Source organism: Nyctereutes procyonoides, unplaced genomic scaffold (assembly GCF_905146905.1).
Source record: "Nyctereutes procyonoides isolate TBG_1078 unplaced genomic scaffold, NYPRO_anot_genome, whole genome shotgun sequence".
In the NCBI taxonomy this organism is placed as follows: Eukaryota; Metazoa; Chordata; class Mammalia; order Carnivora; family Canidae; genus Nyctereutes; species Nyctereutes procyonoides.
The window spans coordinates 8,725,588-8,737,502 of record NW_026575042.1 but is presented as its reverse complement, the minus strand read 5'-3'; the positions used below and the strand labels follow the sequence as shown (position 1 = coordinate 8,737,502).

The 11,915-nt window shown below is 54.5% G+C and overlaps 1 protein-coding gene across 4 annotated transcripts in view; it reads left to right on the top strand.

Moving 5' to 3' along the window:
* The first annotated feature begins 3,869 nt into the window (after window positions 1–3,869).
* The window catches only part of SCN5A (sodium voltage-gated channel alpha subunit 5), a 95,097-nt gene continuing 87,051 nt past the window's right edge, over window positions 3,870–11,915 (top strand). For all 4 annotated transcript variants that reach the window (XM_055321550.1, XM_055321547.1, XM_055321551.1 and 1 more), the window contains exon 1: window positions 3,870–4,007. The gene's annotated coding sequence lies outside the window, so the exon portion shown is untranslated. The remainder of the gene's footprint in view (window positions 4,008–11,915) is intronic.

The window sequence follows — 11,915 nt, the reverse complement described above, 5'->3', positions numbered from 1 at the left end:
TCTCTGGATCCTCCTGGCTTTTGTGTGAGCTTTCCACCAGGCCCCCTGCTTTCAGCCCCAACCCGAAGGATGCCTAGTCCTGAGTGTTTGTGGGTTCAGAGCCCCAGATCAGCTTGCTTCCTTACCTGCCCCAACCCCAGGTATGAGCAGAGTGAACACAACAGAAACACAAGCTATTTACCACTCTTCCCTCCAATTACCATCTTCTTTCTTACCTGCCGTCATTCTCTAGGGGAATGGATAAATAAAATGTGGTGGGTGCATAACATAGAATGCTCCGCAGCTGTCAGAAGCAAAGAACTAACTGCCCACACCACGATGTGGAAATAAAAGGAAGGAATATAGGAGCTCCAAAGCAGAGTGTTAGGGGAGAAACATAAGAAAAAAGAATGGAAGTTAGAACAATGCCCATTTATATAAATGAAAAGCACATATACACAAATGGCCAATAAACCATGAAAAAGTGCCCAATTTCATTAGTCATCAGGGAAATGCCAATTAAATCCACAATGTGAAACCTCTGCACACCCACTCAAGTGGCTAAAATGAAAAAGATAAAAATACCAAGTACTGGAGGATGCTGGAGGATAAACCAGAACTCTCATATAGTCACAGCTGATGGAGTATATATTGGTAGAACCACTTTGAAAAACTCCTTGGCGGTGTCTACAAAAAGTGAAAACACTCTCTCACATCAACTCCCTCCCAGAAATGCATACTTACATTCACCAAAATTCGTACACTAGAGTGCTCATAGCAGTGCTATATGCAGGAACCCCACATTAGAACCTACCAAACACCCATCTGCTCTAGAATGGACAAAAAAATTGTCGTATAGTCACACAATAGAATTCTAAAAAGCAATGAGAACAAACAGCAATATGGATAAATCTCACAAACCTAAGTCCAAAAGAAGCCAGATACAAGAGTTTCTACTTAATGATTCCATTTCTAAAAATATCAGAACTAGGCAAAACTAACATGGGAACTTCAATGTGAGCGAGTATGGTAGCTAACCCTGGGGGAGAAGCAGGAGTGACAGGAAGAGGCTGTGGAGGGATGGATGCCGGTGGTGCTTGGTTTCTTGATCTGCGTGCGGGTTATACAGAGGTTTTCAGCTAGCGACAACCCTTGAGCTGAACGCTTAGGGTCTGTGCTCTTTTCCATGCATAAGTTATAATTCAGCAGTAACAGAGCAAGAAAAGCCCAGGGCGATAAAAACAGATAACACAGAGGTGCAAACGACAATATTACATATTTTACAAAGAGGTGTACATTTTCAAAGACCTGTTTGTTTGTTTGTTTGTTTGTTTGTCTGTTTTTCTACTAGGGAAGGAGCCTGTGTGGGCCAGGGAATGACTGTGAAGCGATTATGGTAGCCAAGGGAAGAAATAAAAGGAAGTAATATAGGAGAAGAGTCTTGAATGGATGCACAAATAAAATGTGCTCAACTCAACTCTGAACTAGAAGACTGCTGACCGCATAGTCTTGCTTCAATTAAATGGGGCCTGGGGAAGAGAAGGAAGTCGCCTAGTTTGTCAAGGGCTCCTTGTGGAAGGTGTCTCCTCCCAGCCCAGTGCCCTTTCCAGCTCTGTCCCGCCCCCTGTGGCCTCTCTCAGACCACCAGGTATGTTTGCTGAATCTCCACGTGGTCAGAGCTGATTCCTCCTTCTCATGGTCTTCCCTCCCCTCGTTTACATCTGGGGTGCCTTAGCCTACCTCTCCCGCTGGCAACATCCAAGTTGCTCAACGCTAAGGAAGACCATGAAAATCCACACCCCTGTTGGGATGTAGCTGAAGCCGGGGCCCCAGCACCCTCCGTTCCAGCTTGGCCTCCTGCTTAGCCCAATGTCCATTTATAAGTTTGAATCTTCATTCTGGGGTCCAGAATCTGGTGGTGTAAAACCTCGGGAGGACCCCCATTCTACACCCCTCTCCTCCCACCGAGGAGGTGAGAGCGCAGGGAAGGTGGTCCTGCACCCCCGGCGGCCAAGGTGACACCGCCTGCACTTCCCGCTCTGGCCGCTAGTGGGAGATGCTGGCCAACCTGAGGCCCGTCAGGGGGCTAGAAGCCGGCATGCTGTTTGTGATTCATCTGTCTGGCCAGCAGCCATCCTGCTCAATCCAGGGCCAGAAAGGGTCCTGTGTCCTAAACTTTCCTGCAGACGAACTTTATCAACCGATTCCCCCATCCTGGACTGGCTGTCCTCAAAGCATGGGAAGCTCCTCAGTGTATATGTAAGGCACCCTGTGACACCTGGTCCCAAAAGGACGATGGCCTCGTCATGACCTCTCCAAGGTCCCAGTGACAGCCTGGGAGGGGCAGGTGACAGCCTCTGAGCTCTCAAACCCAGTACCTGGGTGCCTTCTGAGACAGCAGCAGCCCCATTTTTCCCTCCAAGAGCAATTCTTGCATATTGGAGCTTTGAAATATGTCAGAAAAGTAAAATGCTGTTGGTAAAGAAGACAGCTCCAGGCAGTGGCGGTGACAACTTTGAGCAGTGGCCACTGTGCAGGGCAAAGCATATACCTTCTCTTCCAATTATGTTACTGGCCTGTGGAAAAAAATCTGGTAGCCCGTTTTGTTTTTTAAAGGTGTGTTCCTGGGACGCCTGGGTGGCTCAGCAATTGAGCGTCTGCCTTTGGCCCGGGGAAGTGATCTTGGAGTCCTGAGAACGAGTGAGTCCCACGTCGGGCTCCCTGCGAGAAGCCTGTTTCTCCCTCTGCCTATGTCTCTGCCTTCTCCGTGTTCCTCATGAATAAATAAATAAAATATATTTTTTTAATTTTTATTTATTTATGATAGCCACACACACACACACACACACACACACACACTGAGAGAGAGGCAGAGACACAGGCAGAGGGAGAAGCAGGCCCCATGCACCGGGAGCCCGACGTGGGATTCGATCCCGGGTCTCCAGGATCGCGCCCTGGGCCAAAGGCAGGCGCTAAACCGCTGGGCTACCCAGGGATCCCCTAAATAAAATATTTTTAAAAATAAAATAAAAGGTGTGTTCCCGGACATGTTTCCCTATGGGTCAGCCTGGGTTTGTCAGTGTACGGGTCACTGAGTGTGGGAGAGAGGCAGTGCCTGTCTCGGTATCCGCATGTTTGTGTGTCTGTGTGTAAAGGTGTAGGTTGCCTGTGTCCCAACAACGTGCCTGTGGGTGAGCGGGCGTGTGAGTCCCATTTCAGTGCGGGTGTCTCTGTATTTGCTGGTTTCGCCCTTGCTTCTGGTCTGTGTGTGCCAACGCGTGTCAGTGCAGGTGTGTGCCACTGTGCACATTCGTGCGCCATGCGTGTCTCTCTAACAGAACGGGGCCCTATGTCGGTGTGTGCCTCTGGCGGCGTGGCAGTGGATGCGCGTGTGAGTCGTGTCGGAGTGTGTCTGCCTGTGTCCGTGTGGGTGTCTGCGTGTCAGTGCGTCTCCCTCGCTGTGCAGGTGTGCGAATGTGGAAAGTGTCTGGTCGGCATGCGTGCCTGCGTGTACCGGTGAGCCCCGTCAGGGCACGCCCGCGTCCAGGGGCTGGCTCTCCGATGTGGGCGCCCAGGTCAGAGGCGACGCCCGTGCGTACTCCCCGGAGTGTGCCGGGCTGTGTGCCCGTCCGTGCCCGCGTGGGTGGCTGGCCGCGGCGGGGCGGCCCGGGGCGCTGCGGGGGGTGCGCCCTCCCAGCGGGCGGAGCGCCACGTGCGGAGTCCGGGGCGCGTCGCTCTGGGGCGGAGCCAGCCCGGGGCCCCGCGCCCCAGGCCGAGCCCAGGCGGGGCCCGCCCCCGACCCCGCCCCCAGCCCGAGCCCGCGCCGCCCGCCGAGTCCCGGAGCCCGAGCGGAGCCGCTGAGCCGAGACGGCGGCGGCGCCCGTGGGATGCGGGGATCGCGCCCCCGGGGCCGCTGAGCCTGCGCCCGGTGCCCCGCGCCCCGCGCCCCGCGCCCGCGCCCCGCGCCGAGCCGAGCCCGCGCCGAGCCTCAGCCGCCCATCCCGGGGCCCGGGCCGGGGGACCAGCAGGTGAGCGAGCGCCCCCGCGTCCGGGAGCCCCGGCCCGGCCCGAGCCCCCGCCGCCCGCCGCCCGCCGCCGCCCAACTTTCCTCCCCGAGGGTCGGCGCCTCCAGCCCCCGCGCACCCCCGGCCCTGCCCCGCGGGCGCCCGGCAGTGCCCTCCCCCACCGCTGCCCCGGGGCTGGGAGGGGGAGGAGAAAGGCTGCGGAGCCGCGGGGCTGCAGGGGATTCCCGGGGGGGGCGTCCGTGGCCGCGGCGCCCCCTCCCCATCCCTTTCCTTCCGGGTTTCCCGGTGCGCCTTCGAGGGCCGGGAAGGAGGAGCTGCGGCCCCGGCTTCCCGGCGGACCCTGGCGCAGGCCCGCGGAGGGTCTGGGATTGGGACCCGGATTCCCGAGGCCGGAGACCCCAAGGTCAGAGCGGCGACAGGCGCGCAGTGAGTGTGGCTCCGGAGAGCGGGGGAGCCGGCCGAGCGGGGCTGGGAATGGGGGAGGGGCCGTCTCCCCTTCGCTGAGCCCCACGGAGCGGTCCTGTAGGGGTGTCCTCCCTGGGACAAGCCCTCTGCCCGTCCCGACCTGGGAAGGATCCCTGCGCCCGGAGGGGGCCCAGATCTGATAGGCGTGGCTTATCTCTGCGCTCTCCGACCACGAAGAGATCTCTGTGCCCTCTGACGCCCTTACGGGCCGCCTCGGTCTCTGTGCGCCGTGAAGGAGGAGAGATTCCTTGTGCTCCCAACAAGGGAGGTCTCTGTGTGCTGGGATTAGGGAGAGTTCTCTGCCGCCCTCGAGATCGCTCTGACCCGGGCAGATCCACTCGCCCTGACTGGAGGGAGGGAGGTGGCTTTCATCCGCTGTGTTATTTGATCGTCTTTGGTGGCCCCGGGAGGAAGCCGCGGTGCCTAGCCTTGTGGAGGCTGGAGGGGTGGGGAGTGGCAGTGGGGGGGGGGGGAATGCAGGGGCCGAGGCCTGGCCAGAGGCTCGCCTTGCAAACACCTGTTGGAGGCCAGCGCATGGATGAATCAGGAAGCCATGGCTGAGACTGGGGCACGAGTCAGTCTCCTCTCCTTAGAGCCTTGAGACCAGTCCCAGGAGGGCAGAGTGAGTCTCCTCTTAGGGTTCTGGGCTGGCATTTCATCCCCCCACCTGTCTCCCCACCTCCTGCTGACACCCTGGTCACCTTCCTCCCTCTGTGAGCCTGGACAGCGGGTTGGAGGCAGACACACGATATGACCCCCATCATGCGGCACCACCTCAGCCGTCTCCCCGATTCCCACCAAACCCCTCAGGATCTGGAGGAGATCCCAGGTAGCAGAGGCCCAGACCACTGGAAGCCCAGGCCCTTGGTGCTGTCCTCAACTCCCATCTTCTTGCCCTCAACTCCTCCCAGTTGGAATTGGGCAGGTGCACGTGAGTGGGTGGTAATGGAGCTGGAAGGCGGAATGAAGGTGGCACAGGCTGATAGCTCAAACCATGCTGCAGTCACAGGGGCATCGGGAGGGGAGGGTCAAGGGACAGCGAGACTGTGGAACACAGATTTTATGCTAGAGTGTCCAGCCCTGTGCTGAAATGGGACCCACTGAACTTTTAATGTAATCCTGTCATCACTGCCACGTTGTATGGGAGGAAACCGAGGCTGAGAGTGGGTCAAGGACTTACCCAAGGTCATCTAGAGAGTCAGTAGGTTTGGCGCACCACTCAGGGCAAAGATTCCTTGAGAACTACCTCCTAGGGGCCAAAATGACCAGGCCTGACCAAAGAGGATCTGAGCAGAAAGGGAATGGGCTCTCGGGTGCCAAGAACCAGTGTTCGGCCCCATGTGGCCTGGGCAGCTGCTGTGGCCCTGGGGTGCTTGACCCATCTCAGTGTGGTGATCAAAGCACCTCTGGAAAACTTCCAGGATTGACTCACTCAGCATGAAGACTGAGCTCGGAGGAGTGGTGGGAAGCACCAGAGACAGCTGGGAATTATGGAACAGAGGAGGCTGGTGCCTCAGCCATCCTAGGAGGGAGTCTTGGGAACATCCTGGAACAGTGTCTGATCAATGGCAGTCTCTGTTCTGTTCACAGGAGGCTAGTTCCCACTGATACTTGGGAAGGTTATTGGAAAGATGTGCATGATAAGAAGTGTGGCCCCATAGCCCACCTGAAAGAGGAATGATTACCTTCAGCCAGAAGAGTCAAGAGTATCTATGTAACAAAAAGAACCTTCTACATGGGTTTTGAAGGATGAATAGGAGTTTTCTAGATGGAGATGTTGCAGTCTGGCCATCAGGACCCGCATGTACAGCGCAGATTTGTGAAAGAACGCAGTTGTTAGTTCAGCGACCCGTTGGGTCTCATGGTGTGAGAGAGGGAAGAGCAGACGGAAGCAAAAGCCAAGGTCACAGTCACGGGGGCCCTTGTGAGCTCTACTCAGGAATTGGGAATTTATCCTCAGTAATGGTACTAAAAATAGCTAACATTCACTGAGTGCTTTCTGCCAGCCAGGCATGGCACTAATCACTTTATAAGGGTCATCTCATGAATCCTTGCATCAATCCCGGAGGCAGAGGCCATATAATGACAGTACTGCAGGTGGCGAAACTGAAGGCCCAGAACAGTTAAATCACTTGCTCACTGTCACACATCTACTAAGTAGTGGGCCTTGGGTTTGAGCCCAGGTGTCGATACATCCACTGTAGGCTGTACTATCGTGTCAGCGCAGACCAGGAGTGCCGTCAGAAGTCCTTTAGTTGAGGGAGAGGAATGGTCAGGCTACCACAGGTGGTAGGATCTGTGGCATCCCAACTTTCTTCTCTGTTCAGGGGCGCTTCTCCCAGCCCTCACTTTGACTGCTCATTAAGTGAGATTCCTCACCAGTGCACCACACTGTGAGAGTGAAGTTGAGGTTGGCAGGCTTGATAAGGAACAAAGGAGAAGTGATGGATGTTTCGGGGTTCTGACTGGAACCTAGTACTTCCAGAGAGATATGTCAGCATCCAGCAGAGAGTTGGAGGAGAGGGTCCAGTGTTCAGGCAGGAGACCAGGGCTGGAGGTAGAAACTTGAAATTGTCTGCAGAAGCTGGCCATGGGAGCCATGGCAGTGAATTAGGTTGTCCAGCAAGAATGCAGATCAGTGGCCCTCAACCCTGGCCACATTAGCATCACCTGAAAAGCTTTTAAAAATTAAAAAAAAAAAAAAAAACTATGCCCAGGCACCACCCCCTTAGGTTCTAATTCATTGGACTCTTGGGCATCAGAAATTTTGAAAGCACCCAGGTGATCTTAATGTGGAGTAGAGGGTGCAGAGACAACAGAGTTGAGTCCAGAGCCCTGAGGCATTCCCCAACACACAAGGCCAGAAAAGTCTGCAAAGGAGGCTGAGAAGGAGCAGTTAGAGAGGTGAGAGGCAAGCCAGGAGTGGGAGATGTCACAGAAAACAAGGAGAGAGCACGTCCTGGAGGAAGGGGAGTCTTCTGTTCCTTTCTGCTGAGAGTGCATAAGATGCATTCTGAGAAGTTCATACATAGATTGAAAAGAATGCATAATTTTAAAACAAATGTCCATTAGATTGAGCAACAGCGAGGGTGCTGGTGGCTCCAGGCAATAGAAACTTCCTTAACACCTACAGGATGTGGTGCCCAGCTCAGACAGTTAGTTGTTCAATGAATGAATGAATGAATGAATGAATGAATGAATTGGTGAGAATAGGAGCCAGTCTGGAGTGGGTTCAGGAGTGAGCAGAAGGTGAGGACGTGGAGACAGCATGTGTAGACAGCTCTTTGCAAGAGTTTGATGGTTTAAGAGGGAGGCAGGAGATAGAGGGGAGCTGGCCAGGGGTGAAGTCAAGGGGGGGGTTGTAGGGAGAGCCCAAAGTGGACTCTAGGCCTGTGTGTCCATGCAGTACAGCCATGGGAGGTGGGAAAATACTTTTACTCACAGTGAGGGCCCAGAGGTCTGAGTTGAAGTTGTGCCTCAGAAGGGGCTTTTTGATGGCAGGAACTGTGATTCCTTCTGGGGGCGGGGGACAGGAAAGGGAGAGAGATATTGCTCTGAGAAAAGTGTTCTAGAAAGCGGTGCCTGGGGACATGTTGAGGTGGTCTAAAGTAGATACCCGGGAATAGAGGAGCTAGGGTAAAACTCCTGTGGCAAACTCTATGAAGGAGGCAGAGAGAGGAGAAGGGATGAGCCAGGGGCAGCCAGTGGGCAGAAACTGGACGCTGCAGAGAGCAGAGCAGGGATGGGGGACTACAGAGTAAGCCCGGACTGGATGCCCACTGCCTTCTGCCACCCCAGACTGGCCTGGGGTGGCGGTCTGAGGCCGAGTTCAGCTTGGGGTGGTAGGGGAGAGCCTGGATAGGACATTCAGCACCTACTCATGCCATGGAAGATTCTAGAAGGTGCATAATTCAGATACAATAACTGCTCTCATGAAGTTTACATAATATGGGGGAGAGACAGACTGGATACCACTAAACAAATAGATACAGAAGGCAATTTTAGATCATGACCAGATCTATGAAGGAAGTAAAACTGGATGATGTGGTAGAGAGACAGGAGTGACCCTACATTGGCAGGGAAGGCCTCTTGAAGGAGGAGACCAAAAAGAGACCTGAACAACAAGAAAGAACCAGGGGTGCTTAGGTGGTTCAATTGGTTAAGCAGCCAACTCATAATTTGCAGGCACTATCTCACAGGTCACAGGATTGAGCCCTGCATCAGGCCCTAAGTTGAGCCCCACGTAGGGCTCTGCACTCAGTCTCTGCTTGAGACTGTCCCTCTGCCCCTCTCTCCACTCGCAGGCACTCTTTCTTTCTCTAAAATAAATAAATCTGGAAAAAGCAAAACCAAGAAAGAAGCAATCCAGAGGAAATCTGGAGAAAGAATGTCTTATAAAGAGGGAATGGCAAGTGCAAAGGCCCTGAGGCAGTGAAAGTCTCCTGAGACATGGTTGGCTACTGTGGCCATAGCAGAGAGAATGAGGTAGAGATGGAGAGATTCCATGTCTCAATTTCTAACCCCCTCCCCTTCCATCATCTGCCCCCTTCAGGCTGCCCCTTTTGTTGCGCACAGCTTATACCACTGCCTAGGGCTGGCAGTGGTTCCTGGGGATAAGACTATTTTTAGACACAACTCTTCTCTCCGTGGGCCTAGAACATACCGTGTCTTTTTAAGATGATCAATATGGAATGGGTGCTATTTATAGAGACCCCACGTCAATTCTTAGGGCCAGGGACCCTCAAATGGGGGAGGGAGTCCAGGAGCAGGCTTTTCAGGGGCAAGCCCCACAGCTGACACAGCATTGGAGTGATGTGACTCACGGACTCTTTGAAACTTGTGTCACCTCCCCTGGCAGGCCACCCTCACCCATCCCTGCAGAGTCACAGCCGTGGGCTGGGGAGCTGGGTACCCTCAGCTTGCCCACCTCCAACTTCATTTCCTGGAGGAGTGTCTGGTGTGCCCCAAGCCCAACAGAAAATGTAGTGGTTACTGCAGCGAGAGTCCAGTGGGACAGGTCTATGAATCTGTCTTGTCCATTCCTCACCCTGTTTACTACCCTGGATAGGCAGAAAAGGATACCAGGGTCCCTCCGGGCCTGGCAGGTTCACCCCCACGGTGAGCAAAGGCTGCTCAGGATAGAGGAGATTATGGTTGGAGTTGGGGGCTCAGCACACATACACACACTCGGTGGAGGTGGGGGTCAGTGTGGCCCAGAGCTGCCAGGGGAGGGTGCCCAGAGGAGGTGTGATTAGAGCCCAGCCATGGCAGGTCACACAGAATTTGGAGAGACGAAAGGGATCGGGGCCTGTTGTGGGGAGAGAACGTTTCTGCTCCGGGGCTGGTGTTTAGTTCTTTCTTCCTCCTCTTCAGTTTCTTCCCCTGGCGGAGTCTCCAGGGAGGCGGTGGGAAGTCGAGCCCCCACAGGGGTGTTTAAGTAAGTGAACGGACAGAGCCGCTCTCGTGGCGGCTGTGTGGCCACGCGAAGGTCCCTCCCCCCTTGGAGATCCCACTGCTGTCATCCCAGCACACAGGGCCGTGTGCTCCCTCCGGACCGTCCTGGAGGCCGAGCCGGTGCCGTCAGCCCCTGGCCTCAAGGTTACTCGGGCACTCGGGCAGCTGTGCTTGGGCCCATGTTGCCCCGGCCCCACCCGGGCCTTGCCCAGGCAGTCCCCGTGCTTTCTGGGAATGGATTTTGAACAGCAGAAAGGCTCTTCCTGGCATCAAGAGGGTGGTAAATGCCTTTCTGGCGGGTATTGATTCCTCGAAGTCCTGTGTGAAGGCAGGGCCTGACTCAAGAGGCAGCGTTCAAAGGGATGGCGGGGCAGGGAGTGGTCTAGCTTGAGGCACTGATCTCACTTCTCCGGCTACATTACCCGACCCTCCATCTGGCCAGGCTGGGAGATCTAAGATCAGGAGAAAAATCAGACCTTGGGAGGGACCATCCCAGCCCCATCAATGCTTCCTGAGTGGCCATCACAGCCCCAGCCTCATCAACCTGGGCCAGCAAGTAACAGGGAAGTGGTCCAAAGAGCCCCTCAGAGCCAGAGCCTGCCCTCTGCTGCCCAGCATTGCTTCCTGCCTTGGGACCCAGCCTGGCAAAAATCCCAGCCCCTGAGTCCATCCCCCCTCCAAGGGATACCCAGCTGGTATAGGGGTGTGGGGAGCCAGAGGGGCAGAGGAGGCCTGCCCACTACAGCCAGACTTGAGCTGGACTGGCCATTTGCAGCGCCAGCCCCACCACCACCACCACCACCACCACAACCACCACCACCCGTGGTGGGTTGATGCAGCACAGACTGCCAGTTAAATAAAGCGACAGCTCGTTGCTAACAAAAGTGGAAACCCAGGGAAAGCCCCCACTCGCTTGCTGAGCTGGGTGCCTGTTAGATGTATAATTGCTGAGTTTCTGTTTCAGGAAATGTCTGAGGGAAGGAGAGAAAAATACTCCCTAAGGATCCCCTGGGGGCGTTCGTCCCCAGAGATAGCTGGACTTCAGGTCCTTTCCAGTCTTTGCCTTTTGTGATTGAGTTAAGGACTTGTCCCCGGATGGGTCACATGCGGTCACAGTGCATTGCAAAGGGAACTCAGATGGCAGTCACCAACAAATACAAAGTAAACGTCTCAGAAGCGTTATGTCGAGAAGAACATTTGACGCAAACAGCCCATGCGTTATGTTTCTATAGATGTGAAGTTCTAGAAAAGGCAAAACTGATCTATGGTGATAGAAATCTGCAGAGTTCACCGGAAGGGGACACTAGGGAACTTTCTGGAGTGGTGGGAAGGTTTACTGCCTTAACTGGAGTGGTAGTAATGCAAGTATATGCATTTGTTAAAACTCATTCACCTATACGCCTAAAATCTGTGCTTTTTCATATATATATATATATAATACATAATACCTCAATTTCAAAAAGTAATGGGGGAAAAGGATTGCAGATATGCCTATACTATGTCATGAACACTTTTGTGGCATAGATTTTGGGTATGAGTGGATCGATGGATCTGTCTCTGGGGGCTAAGGGACCCTAAGCCCCCACCGGGTTTCTCTAGGGCAACTCTGTCTCCCTCAGTGCACATAGTAGGTGCTCCATAAGTGCTTCAATTGCCATGGCATCAGTGCACAGTTGCCCTGTGAAGTCCTTTTTTTTTTTTTTCTTTAGCCCAGGTATTGAGAAAAATGAGTTGAGAGAAATAGGGCTGTAGAGAGGCTTAAGATGCTGACTGCTGTCTCGTGGGCACCTGTGTGCCACCAGGATGCTTCCTAGGCCACAGGTGAGCAGCACCCTCTTGCCTGACTGTGTGTAGTGTGTAGTGGGTACAGATGGTCCACAGTCCGGGCAGCCCTAGTTGGTGGAGCCAGCTGCCTGACTTCTGAGTTGTGTGGTCACATCATGGATCACCCAGGTCCCCACCCTGGAGACCCCAGGCCTGTAGGCAGCAGCC